At 37.1% G+C, this 16,400-nt stretch overlaps 1 protein-coding gene across 4 annotated transcripts in view; it reads left to right on the forward strand.

Moving 5' to 3' along the window:
• MSRB3 (methionine sulfoxide reductase B3) overlaps positions 1 to 16,400 on the forward strand; it is a 188,364-nt gene that overhangs the window by 10,828 nt on the left and 161,136 nt on the right. The gene's annotated exons all lie outside the window — the stretch shown is intronic.

The following is a 16,400-nucleotide window of genomic DNA, read 5'->3' on the forward strand; positions in this document are numbered from 1 at the left end:
TTTTAAAGTCTCCAACTTTTCATAAGTTTTAATGGAAAAATATATTTAATACAGTATACAAAATTATGTCTTCTTTTTAAATATTTTGTTCAAGTTGACTATCTTGTGCAATTCACTATAAATGTTACACTGCATCTAAGATCTTGTGTTTGAACTTCCTAGCCCAGTGTGCCCAGTAATTTGATCTATGGGCAAAGTTACATAACCCTTTTAAAGATTTAGTATTTAAAGAATAGATTACAATGTATCAGAAGCATCATATTAAATATCCCATCTGGAGTAATGGTATTAAGCCCTAGAAATTATGTCTTTCTAAATATGCAGCTGGGAATTGCTTATTTATGCTTGACAATAGATTTCAGATGAGAAAAGTCCTCATTTAGCAGGATATATTATGGTCAGAATTTGTCTCTGATTACCCTATTAAATGTATTTAACTCTTAAGGTTAGTTAATCTGGTCTTATTGTTAAAAAAAACTTCACTGTGAGTTTTAAAGAAAAAAACTTGGCTAATTTGATGATTTTAAAAAGTGTCTTCTCTTGCCTGTAAAATTTACTTATAAGATTTGTCTTTTTTATGAGAGAATATTTTATACACAAAAAAGAATATATAGTGTCTATATAAGGTATAACAAATATTTTTTAAAAATCTGTGTACCCTCATCCGGCTTCAGAAATGGAATGTGAAGATGCCTGTGAGACACATATTTCCTCTATTCAGAAGTACCCACAGTCCTATATTTTGTGATTATTGTTGAACACAAATAACTGATAAACTCTTGCTTTCTTTATAATTTTATCATAGATGTATGTCTCTATATCATATTGTTCAGTTTTGCATGTGTTAGAACATTATATAAATGTTATTGGCCAGGTGTGGTGGCTCACACCTGTAATCCCAGCACTTTGGGAGGCCGAGGTGGGGGGGATCACCTGAGGTCAGGAGTTCGAGGCTAGCCTGGCTAACATGGCAAAACCACGTCTCTACTAAAAATACAAAAGTTAGCCGGCACGGTAGCACATGCCTGTAGTCCCAGCTACTCAGGAGGCTGAGGCAGGAGAATTGCTTGAACCGGGAGGTGGAGGTTGCAGCGAGCCAAGATCGTGCCATTGCACTCCAGCCTGGGTGACAGAATGAGATTCTGTCTCAAAAAAAAAAAAAAAAAAAAAAAGTTATCATCTGCTGTGTATCCTCTGTGACCTGCATTTTTTTTTCTTTGTAAATTGTATTTTAGGTTCAAGGAATACATGTGCAGGTTTGTTACATGGGTAAAGTGCATGTCGTGGGAGTTTGGTGTGCAGATAATTTTGTCACCCAGGTAATCAGTATGATATAGGTAATTTTTCAATCTTCACCCCTCCTTCCACCCTCAAATAGGCCCCAGTGTCGATTGTTCCCTTCTTTATATCCATGTGTACTCGATGTTTAGCTCCCACTTAGAACATGTGGCATCTGGTTTTCTTTTCCTGCATTAATTTGTTTAGGATTATGGTCTCCAGTTCCATCTATGTTGCTTCAAAAGCCATGATCACATTTTTTATGGCTATGTAGTATTCTGTGATGTATGTGTACCATGTTTTCTTTATCCCCCACAAAATTATGTTTATATTATCTATATTGGTGTATATAACTCATCTTTCTAAAACTTAGCATTTCTTTTATTGTCCATATGTTTTTCTACTTTTTAATTTATTTATGCTCCTTGGTCATTTATCCATTAGGATTCTTGTGTTTTCCTATGGAATCAAATTTGTATTTTCTCATATTGCTTTCTAGCTTCATTATCTATATATTTAAAAATAATAATAATAGTGATGATGACAGTGATAATAATAGCAACTACTGACATACAGATATGTGCTATGTGTCAGGCACTATTCTAAATATTTATTTATTACAGTTTTATCAAGGAAGTACAATATCATCATGATAAATCATATATTAAGGTTAAGGACTGAGGCAAGAGTGTTCAGTAATTTGTATGACTGTGATTTAATCTGGCAGTCTGGCTTCACAGTCCATGTTTGTAATCATTACACTACTTTGACTCCTATGTAGCCTTTTCTTTTAATTATGCTTTTTCCCATTTAACTTTTTAAGATACTTAAACATTTCTGTGACATTCAAAAGAGAACGGCCCTAGTGTGATGTTCAGATGGGTTCTACTGTACAATACCAGTTGCTCAAAGCCATGACACAATGTAATTTTCCGTGATTTTGTTCTACAGGTCTTTTAAAAATTCTCTGGGATTCACTATTTCTTTTCTTTTTCCTAACTGAGGGGGGGAAAGTATGCCTTATTTATTATCCTTCTAAAATATTTCAGTTTTTCACTTTTGATCTGTGGTTTGGAATTGATTCCATTGTTTTCCTGTGTGTGTTCGGACTAGTTTCTTCATATTTGGACAATGCCTTCCTCTTTTGAAAAATATTGATATGACCTTAGATGAATCACTTAATCTTCCTGAGCTTTGACTTTTTCAAGTAAGTTGCATTTGTTAAGTAATGAATATTTTAAAATCAGACATATATAATTGCTAATCAGAACTCCTTTTCAGTATGAAGTAACCAAGGGAGATCATGAGGGGAAATACAGAAAGTTTTTGATAGTGATTGGAAACTACTGATTTTACCCAGACCCCTCAAATTACAGAAGAAGAAACACTGGCAGAGATGTACCACAATTTTCTTCTACAGCTTTAATTTTTTCCTAAGGTAGCTAATTTTCTTTTTTCTTATATTCTGTGGCTTTTTTTTTTTTTTTTGAGATAGAGTCTCACTCTTGTCACCCAGGCTGGAGTGCAGTGGCACGATCTCGGCTCGCTGCAACCTCTGCCTCCCAGGTTCAAGTGATTCTCCTACCACAGCCTCCCGAGTAGCTGGGATTACAGGTGCCTGCCACCATGCCTGCCTAATCTTTGTATTTTTAGAAGAGATGAGCTTTCTTCATGTTGGGCAGGGTGGTCTTGAACTCTTGACCTCAGGTGATCCGCCCACCTCGGCCTCCCAAAGTGCTGGCATTACAGGTCTTTTCTCTTGGTTTCCACACCCAGCTTCTGTGGCTTTTTTGATGTCTTAGTTTTTCCAAGCTCTTGGGTAATTTCTTAATATCCCTTATTTAAACATGTTTAAATATCTCTCATCTTAAAAGCAAAAAGGCTGTTCAAACCTGCCCCCACCCCACGATCAATCTGTTTTACAAGTTGCTTACATCCTTGCTGTCTCTGTTTATCTGCTATCCATCCAAAAATATGTATTGAGTCCTGTTACATGTCAGGCACTAACTTGTCTAACCTGAGGTTACAGTATGGACCAGAGAAACACAGGACCTCATTCTCAGGGTCTTTCCTTCATAGTTTGGAACCAGCATGGCATGTTGTAGAAGGAGTGAGTAGACTATTTTGTGGTAGGAGCAGGAGAGAGCATGGTTAGAGTTTAGGGCAAAGAAGAAGACCAGATTATATGGGGCTTTTAGATCATTATGAGGAGTTTAGATAGTATTCTGTGTGATGGAAGCCATTAGAGGATTTTAGGTAGGCAGTGGCAAGATTTGATCTGCATTTTAAAATAATCACTCCAGCTGACTTGTGTTGAATGGATTGTGGGGGCCAAGAGTGGAGGCGGTAAACCATTTAGGCCTACTTCAGTGGTTCAGATAGGAATTGATAATGGTTTGGACCACAGTGGTGGTGGCAGAACTGAGACCTTGCTGATTGGATATAAAGTCTAAGGAAAAGAGAAGAATCATCTATACTATTCCATTGAAACAGTTTTGGATGAAGCCACTAATGGTGTTCATATCATTGAGCCCAGTGAGGTCAATTTGGTCCCTGTCTTCCTGACTTCAGGTTATTTGATACCCTGACCACCAACTCCTTCTAGAAATTGTCTTTTCTCTTGGTTTCTAACTGTTATTGTTAGATATATGATTTTAGGCAAATTAGTTATCTGTGCCTCAGTTTTGTCACTTATAGAATGGAGATAATATTGTATCTACCACATAGGTTATTGTAGTCATTAAATGGGAGGATATATGTGAATTACTTAGCACAGTAATTCACAGAGTTAATTCCCAGTAAGTGTTAACTAGCATCGTCATTGTCGTCATCATCATCATCATCATCATCATTCTGGGACAACACTTTCCTTGACCTCTCCTTTTTCTGGTCTCTGCTCCTTCTTGATCTTCTTTGCTAGTTCTTTCTCCTTCAACTCAATTCTGAATGTTGAAGTTCCTTAGGGCTCTGACATTTACTTTTCTCATTTAGTATACTTTCTTAGACAGTCTTATTTATTCCATGGCTTTAGTTCTGTCTGTATATAATCAGCTCTCCCCATCTACCACTCAGCCCAGTTCTCATTCCTGAGCAGACAGAGGAAAATATGAGCAGTAGCCCTGAGGTAAGAGTGTAACTCATTGAAGATTGGGGAAGAAGAGTAGTGTGGTGCTCTTCTAGCTTTCAAAGGATTTAGGAAGCACTGTCATGCTGCCTCTTGAAAAAGACAGCCAACCTGAGAAATACTGGGGGCATTGCCTGGAAATCCTGGATAGCACTCCAATCAGAAAAAGAAACTTCAATATACAGACAGAACTAAAGCCATGGAATAAATAAGATTGTCTAAGAATGTGTACTAAATGAGAAAAGTAAAAGGTAAAAGCAGAATTCCATGTATTCATTTGCCTCTATATCATCTCCATTTAAATGGCTGTGCCTTAGATACAATAAACACATCACAAGCTGAACTTTTTTTTGCCTGAACTTAAGCCTCCCCACCTTGTTACCTAGCTAAGTAAATGGTACTGCTGTTTGCCCAGTTACTTGAGCCAGAATTGGAGTCCTCTTAAATTTTTTTTATTGATCTCATGGCCTGTGTCATATCTTTGCCTGGATTTCTGCAGTGGTCTCCTAAAAGTGTCTCACCACCTTTGTTCTTACACCACTCCCATCCATTTTCCACCTTTCAGTCATGTTTATCTTTTTATTTTGTAGATCTGATTATGTTGTTCTCCTTCACTTACTTCCCTTTCTTTTTAGGATGAAGTTCCAAATTCTTATAGTGGCTTCCAAGGTTTGCATCTGTCAGCCTCATGATTTCCTCGCCTGTTCCTCACTGACACCTCCACCACACTGCTCTTCTTTCCCAATCTTCAATGAGCTACACTCTTACCTCAGGGCTACTGCTCGTCTTTTCCTCTGTCTGAAATACTTCTTTCCTTATTCTTAATCTGGGCAACAGTCTTAGCCTTTATTCTTAGTTTAAATGTTACTTCCCAGGAAGGCTTTCTCAGGCCCCCCAACTAGAGTACATCCCTCTGTTGTATAGGATCTTCCCCACTCTGCTTCTCTGTGGTCCTTACTGCACTTGTTCATGTCTTTTGCTTCACTAAGAAATGAGCTTCGTGGTGGCAGGGACCATGGCATCTTGTTTCTCACTTTCTCCCCAGCATCTGTTTGTTAAATAGAGTGAGGAATAAATGCAGCATGAGTGTGCCCAGTTTGGGGAAGGAGAGGCCTTCTAGCTGGGTTGGTGTGTTTGTCTTAATCTTTCAGTGTGACAAAAGAGGAGAACAGAAAAGTTTCAGTTTTCTGTAGGTTTACTTTCAGAGGTCTCCTGCAACCTTCAGGTAGACAGGAGGGAAGCAGCATCAGACTGAAGGCGGCTCTAGTGAGGAGATATTGTTCTGGGGTTGAAGTTTCTTTTTTCTGACTGGAGTGCTATCCAGGATTTCCAGGCAGTGCCCCCAGTATTTCTCAGGTTGTCTTTTTCAAGAGGCAGCATGGCAGTGCTTCCCAAATCCTTTGAAATCTAGGCATGAGCATTACCACAGAACCCTTGTTTCATGTGGCTTCCAATGTCAGAAGTGCTTGTTAGTGTTTTCTGTTGGATCCAGATAGATACTGTGACAGGTTTAAGCTCTCCATACCTCATTGCCTACCTGCCCTCTGCCTTTCCTCCTATTTAGAACCCCACTGGGAATCTGCTGAATCTCACTAACTTGCAGTAACAATATTTGTGCATGAGATGAGTTAGGAATTGGCCTTTTCTTCAATACAGCCTCTCTGCCCGATAGCAGCAGTTTTTCAAAGTGGGTTTATTCTTTTAGTTTCCAGTGCTGATGTAGGTTTTCCCCTGTTTTTATACTTATCATTTTAATGGGAACTGGTGGAAATCTGACTGAGGAAAAACATGGGTGAGCTCTTTTTGAAAGGTATTTATTTTATTGCCACCTTTGTCCTTGTGCGTGTGTGCACATGCATGTGTGAGCAATTTCCTTCTCTCTTTGCTTTAAAAAAACTCCTTCTAGGCATTTTGTTTTGTTTTGTTTTGTAACTTTATATGAGAGACATTGTTTTTAATAGGCACATTTAAATCATTTATATTTTATGTTATGGACATATTTGATGACACTCTTTGTACTATAGTTTTATGCTGTTTTTGTGATTTTTTTCCCCCTAGGTTTTCAATCTTTTGCCATGTGGTTTCTGTGGGGATTTTTGTTTTGTTTTGTTTTGAGACAAAGTCTCTGTTGCCCAGGCAGGGATGCAGTGGTGCGATCACGGCTCCCTGTGGCCTCGAACTCCTGGGCTCAAGTGATCCTCCCACCACAGTCTCCCAAGTATTAAATAGCTGGGACTATAGGCATGCCTACCACATCTGGTTACTTTTTTAAAAAAATTATATGCAGACGAGATGGCACTATGTTGCCCAGGCTGGTTTTGCACTCCTGGCCTTAAGTGATCCTCCTGCCTCAACTGCCAAAGTGCTGGGATTACAGGCGTGAGCCACTGTGCCTGACCTTCCATGTTTTATTCACTTTTATCTTTCATAGGGATTATTTTAGGTTCTATGACCTTGAAAAAGTGTCTAAAGACATCATTGAGCCTTACCTAATTATTAAATTGAAAAAATAAAAAAATGCGGTAGCATTTGACTCTTTTCTGCAGGAGAACTCAGGATTCTTGTCTTTTTCTCTGCCCTGCCTTTGTTAGCTAGAGTGGGGCCTGTAGATACACATGACTATTGTTGAAGAGTTGACATTCGATATGATTTTGTATTATACATTCTACCTTTTAAGGGTTATTTTTATCTTTTTCATTAAATCATATGACATTTACTGCATTCAGTGACTACCACCACAACTTTTATATGTTAATTTAACTATCCTTAAGGATATTTGATTCATACATCATTTGGCTAGGGTATATTTTTGAGTTGATGTCTCCCTGTTTTTTGATAGGGAAAGATATATGCCTGCTTATTTCCTGAGCCCTTCTGTTATCTGAGGAAACTAAACACTATTATATAACATGTTAACTCTGCCTTGCAAAACAACATTTAATTGATAGGAGGATTACAAAGAAGCATAATTGGGAGGCTGTAAAATTCCTATATAGAATAACCTAAAAGCAAATATTTTAGTTATGGAATATAAAAAGTTGCTAGCATTCTATACAGAAGAAGAACCTAGGAAAAAGGAATTTATCACAAATTCAGGTGATAAATTATATCAGTCACAAGGTTATTGCTAGGAATTCAAGACCTGTAATGTCATAGATAATTCTCAGGGTCACAAGACACAATTAGTTATAAGCCCTAGAACAGATTTGTTTTTGAATGAGAGTGAGCGATGTTGGCAGTTTTAGTTGAATTGCAATAAATGTTTTATAATTTCTATTGTGCTATTCACATTGGAGTTGACCAACTGTTTATTTTGTCAAATACTTGTTTTATTAGTGTATTTGTTTCATGCGTACACAGAGTTGGATCACTCTACATGATTCGCTGAAATAGTTGGTCACAAAATTTGAAATTTCTTTTTTGTCAAATATAATGATTTCTTTGACAGTCACTAAAACATAATTGTTGAAATGGAAAAAGTAATCTTAGTTGAGTTGTATGTTAGGCAATCACCTCATTCTTTCCCTGTGCAAAAATAAATTAATTAAACCCTCCAACACTCACACACATGCGTACATGTGCCACAGCCACACATCCATTCTCTTTCTCTCTTTTAAACCTCTTCTTACTTTTCAGTCTCCATAAGGGAAGTAAAACTCACTAAGCATGCTTCTAGATGCTTTCAAAAACATTCTCTCATTTAACTCTTCCAAAACTTAATGAAGTACATGTTATGATCCACATTATACAAGTGAGGAAACAGGATCTATAGAGATCCATAGGAAGCTGAGGATCTTAGACAGTAACTAAATTGCTTAAAATATATCAGCTGGTTAAATGATAGAGTCAGGAATTTGAACCCAGTTTGGACTCTTTCCTGTATTCTGCACTGCCTAGACAGCAATACAGGATACTCTAGTCCCTGGGAACTAGGACACTATGCGCAAAGATGAAGGAAAACAGAAAGTGCCATTTGTTCAATGATATTGAAACATTTATTGAGCCTTTATTTTACAGAGGTGAAAGGCCACTGACTACTCTCAAGGAGTTTAAAAGAGAAGCAGATTTATAAACCTAAACTTCAAACTGCAATAATAGAGACCCTGAAGTAGGGAGTAGCGTAGAAGAAGAGCTGATTAATTTTCCCATGGAAGTGATAGGGAGAAGGAAGTGGGGGACAATTGTGAAAGAAATGATTTCTAAGTATATCATAAATATAAATGATTTGTAAATAATATTCTGCCCAGAAGAGATGATACCTAAACTGTGTTTGAAGGTTAAAAAATAATGGAGTACTATGCAGCCATAAAAAGGAACAAGATGATGTCCTTCGCAGGGACATGGATGGAGCTGGAAGCCATTATCCTCAGCAAACTAATGCAGGAATGGAAAACCAAACACCACATGTTCTCACTTTTAAGTGGGGGCTGAACAATGAAAACACATGGGCACAGGGAGGGAGGCAACACACAATGGGGCCTGTTGGAGGATGGGGTAGGGGGAGGGAGAGCATTAGGAAAAATAGCTAATGCATGCTGGACTTAATACCTAGGTGATGGACTGATAGGTGCAGCAAACCACCATGACACACGTTTACCTGTGTAATAAACCTGTACATCCTGCACATGTACCCCGGAACTTAAAGTAAAAATTTAAAAAAGAGTCCATTCTGCATATGAGATGGAGGATGTGGGTCATATGGTGAGGGTAGACAAGACTGTATAGGAAACTGTAAATGGTTGGCTATCATCAGAACATTATATTTATTTGACAGATATTTACTGAATGCCTACTAAGGGTTAGGCATCATCGTGTGAAGTCGTAGAACTAAAGTAAGGGACAAGAACGTTCATGAAGCATATAGTGTACCGGAGAGTGTTAAGGATTGAGGTTCTATACATAGGGAAAGAAACGAACCTGATAGGTCTTTAATATCAGGATACACTGGTTGGATTTCTTTCCCCTGTAGGTTCTAATGAGCCATGGAAGCATGTTATGCAGGTTTATGGCATGGTCAGATCTAGTACACAGCATTTTGCAGTAGTATGGAGGGTGAATGTGAGGGGAATTAGATTGAAGGCAGAAAGACCAATAAGAGGCCATTACTTATTGTAGATGGGAGATGAAAGGGATGTATTTGAGCAGTATCTTGGAAAAAAATTGACAGTACTTAATCTTGTTTGGATATGAATGGTTACAGTAGAAAGGAATTGAGGGTGACTCCCAGGTTTGAGGTTTTAGTGCCTGGATAGATGGGTCTACTATTTTTTTTTTTTTCTTTTGAGTCAGGGCCTCACTGTCACACAGGCTGAAGTGCAGTGGCCCAATCTTGGCTCACTGCAGCCTTGATCTCCTGGGTTCAAGCAATCCTCCCACCTCAGCCTTCCGAGTAGCTGGGACCACAGGTGCATGCCACCATGCCTGGCTAATTTTTGTCTTTTTGGTAGAAACAGAGTTTCACCATTTTGCCCAGAGTGGTCTCAAACTCCTGAGCTCAAGCCATCCTCCTGCCTTGGCCTCCCAAAGTGCTGGGATTAAAGGCATGAGCCACCACACCCTGCTGAAGGAACTACTTTCTAACAAGGAAATACAGACAGATTAATTAATGAAGAAAGAAAGTAATACATGATTTGAGTTTGGGATATAATAAGCAGTTTGAAGTACACTCAGATTCTTTGAAAAACATCTTTTAATCACCTAAAATTCATGAAGAAAAATAGTATAGGACAAAGTGGAAATTTTGCAAAATATTTAATTTCTTCTACTTTATGATCTCATTCAGGACTTTTCCTCCCTCCTAAGCCCAACATGATGTCAAAGGATAGTTGATAGAAGTCATTAAATATACTTTTTAGTGGAATATAAGGAGTCAATTTTCATAAAACTTCTCTTTTATCTGCTACATCAGATGCAAGCCATCATTATAATTTTATTTAATAATTTTCTATTTTCTGCAACAGTATGTAAACTTATGGGGAGGGATACAAAAATTCAGATACAAGAACAGATATTTACTTGTAATTTCCAGTGCTAAAACTTTTTATTCCATGAATGGGTGGCAAAGTTCTGACTTAAAATATATGAAATATGATTTAAGGATCTGCATTTTTAAGGATTATATTTAGCTCACTAAAAATAGTCTTTTAGTGATATAGATACTGTAGTTTATAGTCTCAGGCATAGGATTTAGTTGGCTTGCATTCGCAGGATTTTTCTTTAGATAAAATGGTCTATTGAGACACTGGATCTTTTTTTATGTATAAGCTTTATTTTTATAAAAAACCTGCACATGGCTCTTGGTACAGGGGAACTAAGGTGAAAAAACCTGCCTACAACTCCACCTCTTTCTATTTCTGTCTCACTCCTCTGAAGTCATATTTTAAAATCATTATTCTACTAGTTACTTTCGTAATTTTGGTTAATATAGTTATAGTGCTATTTATTGGTGCATCAGTTTCAGATAATAACCAGTTACAGAATATAAGTATTTATCTGCTATCTCTTCACCTTTTTGTGTACCATTGTTAGACTTACAGGCTAAGCTGCTCTGACAAAGAGATTACAAGTGGAGCAACTTACCGAAAGTAGAAGTTTCCCTTTCATATACTAGTCCAAGGTTGGGCTGGTGAATAGCTTTGCCTCATGACCTGTTAGGTTTGTCTTCCTCATCAAGTGCCTTCCTTCTCAGGGTTCAAGCGTACTGATGCAGTTGTTGCCATTTCTCAGGAGGGAAGAGGAAATCCAAAGCAAGTGACTTTGTCTTTAAAGGAGATGACCTGAAAAATCATACATGATACTGAATTACATTCCGTTTTTCCACAACTTAGTATCATGTTCACATCTAGCTGCAAAGGAAGCTGAGAAATGAGGCTGTATGTTCAGTTAAAATTTCAGGGGGTTCTATTGCTAATAAGAAGAAGGAAGCATGGATTCTAGGGATCAGTTAGCATTTCCCAGTCTAGTTGGTGTCTTCTAACCCTCTACTTTATAAGAGAGGACACTGATACCCTGAATCTTTCCTCCGCCTTTCTGTCCAGCCTTCTTTACATTTTGCTGCTGTATACTTTTTGTTTCACAATATGAAGCTGCTAATGCTCACAGTCTGTTCTGAAATCACAGTCAAATATTTGTCCATAGGTTGTCTCTAAAAGCTTATATTGTTATGACTATGTACACATTGATTACTTCGAGGTCACAATGTGAGCTATTAATGTGGTTCTTTCTCATTAGTTCTGGGATCATGATCTCAGCTATTGGAAGAAACCGACATTTTTCTATCATCATGGCAAATGGATTGATTTTCCTTGTATTTGTTGATTGATTTTAAATCAAACATTCTATCTATAAGGTGTGGATTTAGGCATTGACTTGTTAGATTACTAAGAAAGCTACAGTGAATGTGCTTAGTGTCCAAGAAACTTTCAGTTGCTTCAGGAAATAAGATCTTCACATTGTCATTTTATTGTGACCAGAAGCTACTCAGTCACTTTTGCAGCTGAGGAAAATCTTTAGTTTTTGGTGTTGAGACAAGTTTGTGAGCTCTGAGTGATCGAAGTAAAGTAGCTGTCTCCTGGCCTTTAATGTTTGAATATGAGAGGGCAGCCGCATCTTCTGACTAAATTAAGAATCTCTTTGGGATATTTAGGATAGAAGGGATGACTAATGAGAGAGAAACTACGGACTTTTGGAAGTGGTCTCACAGTTCTTGGCATTAGACTTCTCATCCTTACAGAGTCTGTTGTTTTCTAAAACAAGGACATCAATCTGGGGGCACAAGGGCCTGTGCCCTTGAGGAGTTTGGAATGTAGTAGAAGAGATTAAAGTTTAGTTAAAATTCTGGCTCCATAATTTACTGACCATATAACCTCAAGCAGGTAATTCTCTAAACTTCAGTTTCTATTGGAACAAATAGCCCCCAAATTCAATGATTTGAAATGCGGAAAGTTTAGTTCTTGTTTGTACTATGTGTTCACTGTGGTCCAGATGGGAGCTCTGCTCCATATCTCCTTATCCCAGGATCACGACTAATGGAGCAGCCACGATCTAATTATAGAACATTGCTGGTCCCTGCTGCAGAGGGAAAGAAAGCTCTGGAGGGTCTCGCACCAACAGTTAAGTGCTCTGGCTTGGAAGCAATACACATAATCATTTCTGCTCACAATTTATTGCCCAGAGCTAGCCAGCCACATGTTCCCACCCAACCACAAGGGGGCCAGAAAGTGCATTCCTACCATATGCCTGGAAGATGGAGAGCCAGAATTACTGTGTACAGAGTAATAATGACTACTACATATAGGAGTGCCTAGCTCAGGGTTGATATGAGGATTAAATGAGGTTACACACATATATATACACACACACATACACATATACACAGTACAGGTGCTCAAAAATGATTATTGTTAATAATCTCATCATAGATGTATACATGCAAATATTCAATAACAATATACAGGGAGACTAAAGCCTTTATTATAAGGTTAAAAGACTTTATCATAATATATATGAAAATGCCTTGTAAATAATAACATACTGTGCAAAAGCAAGTTGATATTATCTAGTAAATGTTAGAAGATAAAGCATTAGAGCTTGGTTCAAAGTTGGTGCTAGACCTTTGTATTCATCTATCAAGAAGTGATGGTTGAAGTTGTAAGAATAGATAAAATCTACATGGAAATTTTGGAAAACTTGCATCTCCTACTGTGAGCTTGACAGCTTCTCAATATTTAAAAACTTTTCTGATGAAATCAGTGATGATATTAATGAGTATGGTGTTTTGATATCATGTTATGAAATGTTTCAACATACGAAAGATCTGTGTAACTCGGTGAACCAATATTTTCCAAAGGAGCAGTGCAGGATGTTACAAAATCATGCAAGATTAGAAGGTCCATTCAAAATGCAAGATAGACCAATGGGTTTTAATGTAACAGGATGAGAAGTTCATTGATATGGTTTCAGACTACCATTTGTTGATCTTCGGTGTGATAACAAAGAATAAAACATACAATTATCTGAAAGGGTTATTAAAATACTCCTCCCCTTTCCAGCTACTTATTTGTATGAATCTAGATTTTCTTCACTTATGTACTTCAACCAAAACAACGTATCACAACACATCGATTGCAGAAGCAGAGATGAGAATTCAGTTGTTTTCTATTAAGCTAGATAATAAAAAGAGATTTACAAAAATATAAAACTCTTTCCATTATACATATATTTTTATTTTTGGTAATATAGTTAATTTTCATTATAAATGTCATTTTTATAAATGTATTTATTTAAGCTTTCGGGTTAAACTAAAGTTTTACTATTTTAAGAATAGTCATTTTGTAAGTTATTTTTTATTTGCTTTTAATGGAGTAAGCAAATAGTTAAAAAGTTTCTTAGTTGTAATTTTTAATAAGTAAATATTAATATTTATAATCATGTGAACAAAAGGTATTTGGAGTCCTTGATAATTTTGGGGAGTGTAAGGAATCCTGAGATCCAAAAGCTTAAGAATGGGTAACCCTAAAGATATAGAGATGAAAGAATACAAATAGAAAGTCTTCCTTCATACAACTTCTCTTTGGTTCCAAACTCCCGTATGTCCCTGCCACTCCCTCTCCTACAGCTGGAAGCAATTCTCTTTCCTCTGAAATTCCATAACACTTGATTTCTACCCCTGTTAACTCATTTAGCTTATGTCTTATGTTCCCACTTAAGCTAATATGTTTTTTAACAGCACAGACTATGTCTTACATCTTTGCATGTTCATCAGCACCTGATACATTGTTTTCCATGTAGCAGGAATTTATATAGATGAATTGAGTAAGTTAAAAAAATTATCTCTTAAAATCACTTGAAAGATCGACTAAACATTCTGAATAGCCAGGATTCTGTTGTTTCTTAAAACAAATACAATCACAAAAGGATCTCTGTTTAACAAAAGGAATGTCAAATTCTAGCCAATGAGCTATGGATTTCAAGCAGTAGCTAAATGATTGATCAGTTCACTCAACAAACACTAGTTGAGCATAAACTGCTAGGCACTGGGTTGATAAAAACAAAGATATTTTTATAGAACTATATTATATAGATTAGTGGTTCCCATGATGAATTTTCTTCTGTTCATAATAACATTAAAAAATAGCAACAATGAAAATTCTCCCCCACAAAACTAAACATATTCTACTTAAAAGGATGTTTTTTATCTTGAGATCGCTTTCTTAGTTCTTGGTGTCAGTATAATCTTTCTTTTCTGATATTATGGTGAGATTAGGGTTTTGAGACTTTTTTTGGTCATTATTTAACAAAACTCCAAACTGTTGGCTCCTACAGTTCTGGGTGTGGTGGAGGGGAGCATTTTACTAGCTTGTGAAAAACCACTGATGTGGACATTCCTTTGGCATTTATTGGGAAGGGATTCGACCTTTAGGTTTGACACTTTAAAACCACTAGTACCATCAGCTCACTTATTCTGGAGCTAATTATCAGCTTTGTGAGTTCTCTAGATTACTTTTTATACCATCTCTTTTTGGAAGTTATTGTTCAACTACAGGGAAAAAAGTAAAAGGGAAAAAAGATAAACCTAAAACAAAACCCTAGCCAATTAACTTTAATCAAATTTTTGGATGTTAGAATTCACGGGGGAGATGAAGAAGTAGAGATTTTTGACCAAAATAGGGCATTTAAATTATTTTTGGATTTCAAGTCAGGTTACATTTGCAACTTCCCACATCTTCATAGGAACTAATAATTGTATAATATATTTTAATTCAAATTATTACCTTTAAGCATTATTAGCAGTTGAGATGGCAGAGACAGCAGCATTGGAAATGATGATCCTGAACAATATAGTCATATCCTGAACATATAATCAGTCATTTTCGTAGTCTTTCACTCAATAAATGAATGACTGTTATGTGCCAGGTACTGGGATGCAGGGATGAAAGACACTGTCACTGTCGTTAAGGAGTTTATAATCTAGAAGAGGGAGAGATCTAAGCAAATCAGTACGCTGAAAATTGTTATGGGGGTATGATAGCATATTTGGTACTATACTGGGGACTAGAATTGGAGGAGTTACGAATGGTGGAGGTTGTAAGTGGTGGCAAAGATAGTAAGGATCTGGAATGAAGACATGGAGGTGGAAATAGGAAACAGCTGACCTATCAGGAAAATTACCACCATGTTAGTATGGCAGGAGTGTGGGGTGCAGTGGGTTCTAGAGGTATGGCAAGGGAAAAGGCTGAAGAGTTCAGCAGTAGCTGAATGTAGAACTTTAGATACTTTAGAAACTTTGTTTAGGAATTTGGGCTTTATCAGAAGGATTTACCAGAATGTGTTCTAGGGGTTGGGTGATAGGACAGAAAGGGGTTTTGTATGATCAGAAACATTTCAGAGGCACCAATTGAGACAAAGTTAAGCAGGCATATCTACTGAAGACTTCTCAGACCCTTTATATTGGTTAGCATTTCCACAACTATTTGACTACTAAACTTGTTTGAAGGGCTATCTTACATTTCTCAGAACATGGTTTGGAGAACCCTGTGATATACAAGGGGGAATCATCAAAATGTTTTAAGCAGGAAATTATAGACAATTACGGAATCTAATTCTGTTCTTAACACATAATGTGATACTGCTCACTAGGCATTGTGCAGTCAGTATTTTTAAATGCCCACTATTTTCAAAATTATCTACCAGATATTTGGGGAGATTAGGAAGATTCATGAGACATCTTGTCTGGCTTTTAAAAATGACATGTTGATTAGGTCGGGTATGGTGGCTGACGCCTGTAATCCCAGCACTTTGGGAGGCCGAAGTGGATGGATTATCTGTAAATGTTGTTCATCCATGTAGGTAATTGAATAAAAGGCAATGCAAAAGTGAGGAAGTTGAGAATAAACTTGGAGAATTATGGATTTTCTGGTGATCCTTGCTCAATCCTGATTCCTACAGGGTGTTTAATGCTAAGCGTTTGCTTCTTTCTGGATTAGGATTGTTTCTGGTA

This window comes from Papio anubis, chromosome 9, assembly GCF_008728515.1.
Source record: "Papio anubis isolate 15944 chromosome 9, Panubis1.0, whole genome shotgun sequence".
Classification (NCBI taxonomy): domain Eukaryota; kingdom Metazoa; phylum Chordata; class Mammalia; order Primates; family Cercopithecidae; genus Papio; species Papio anubis.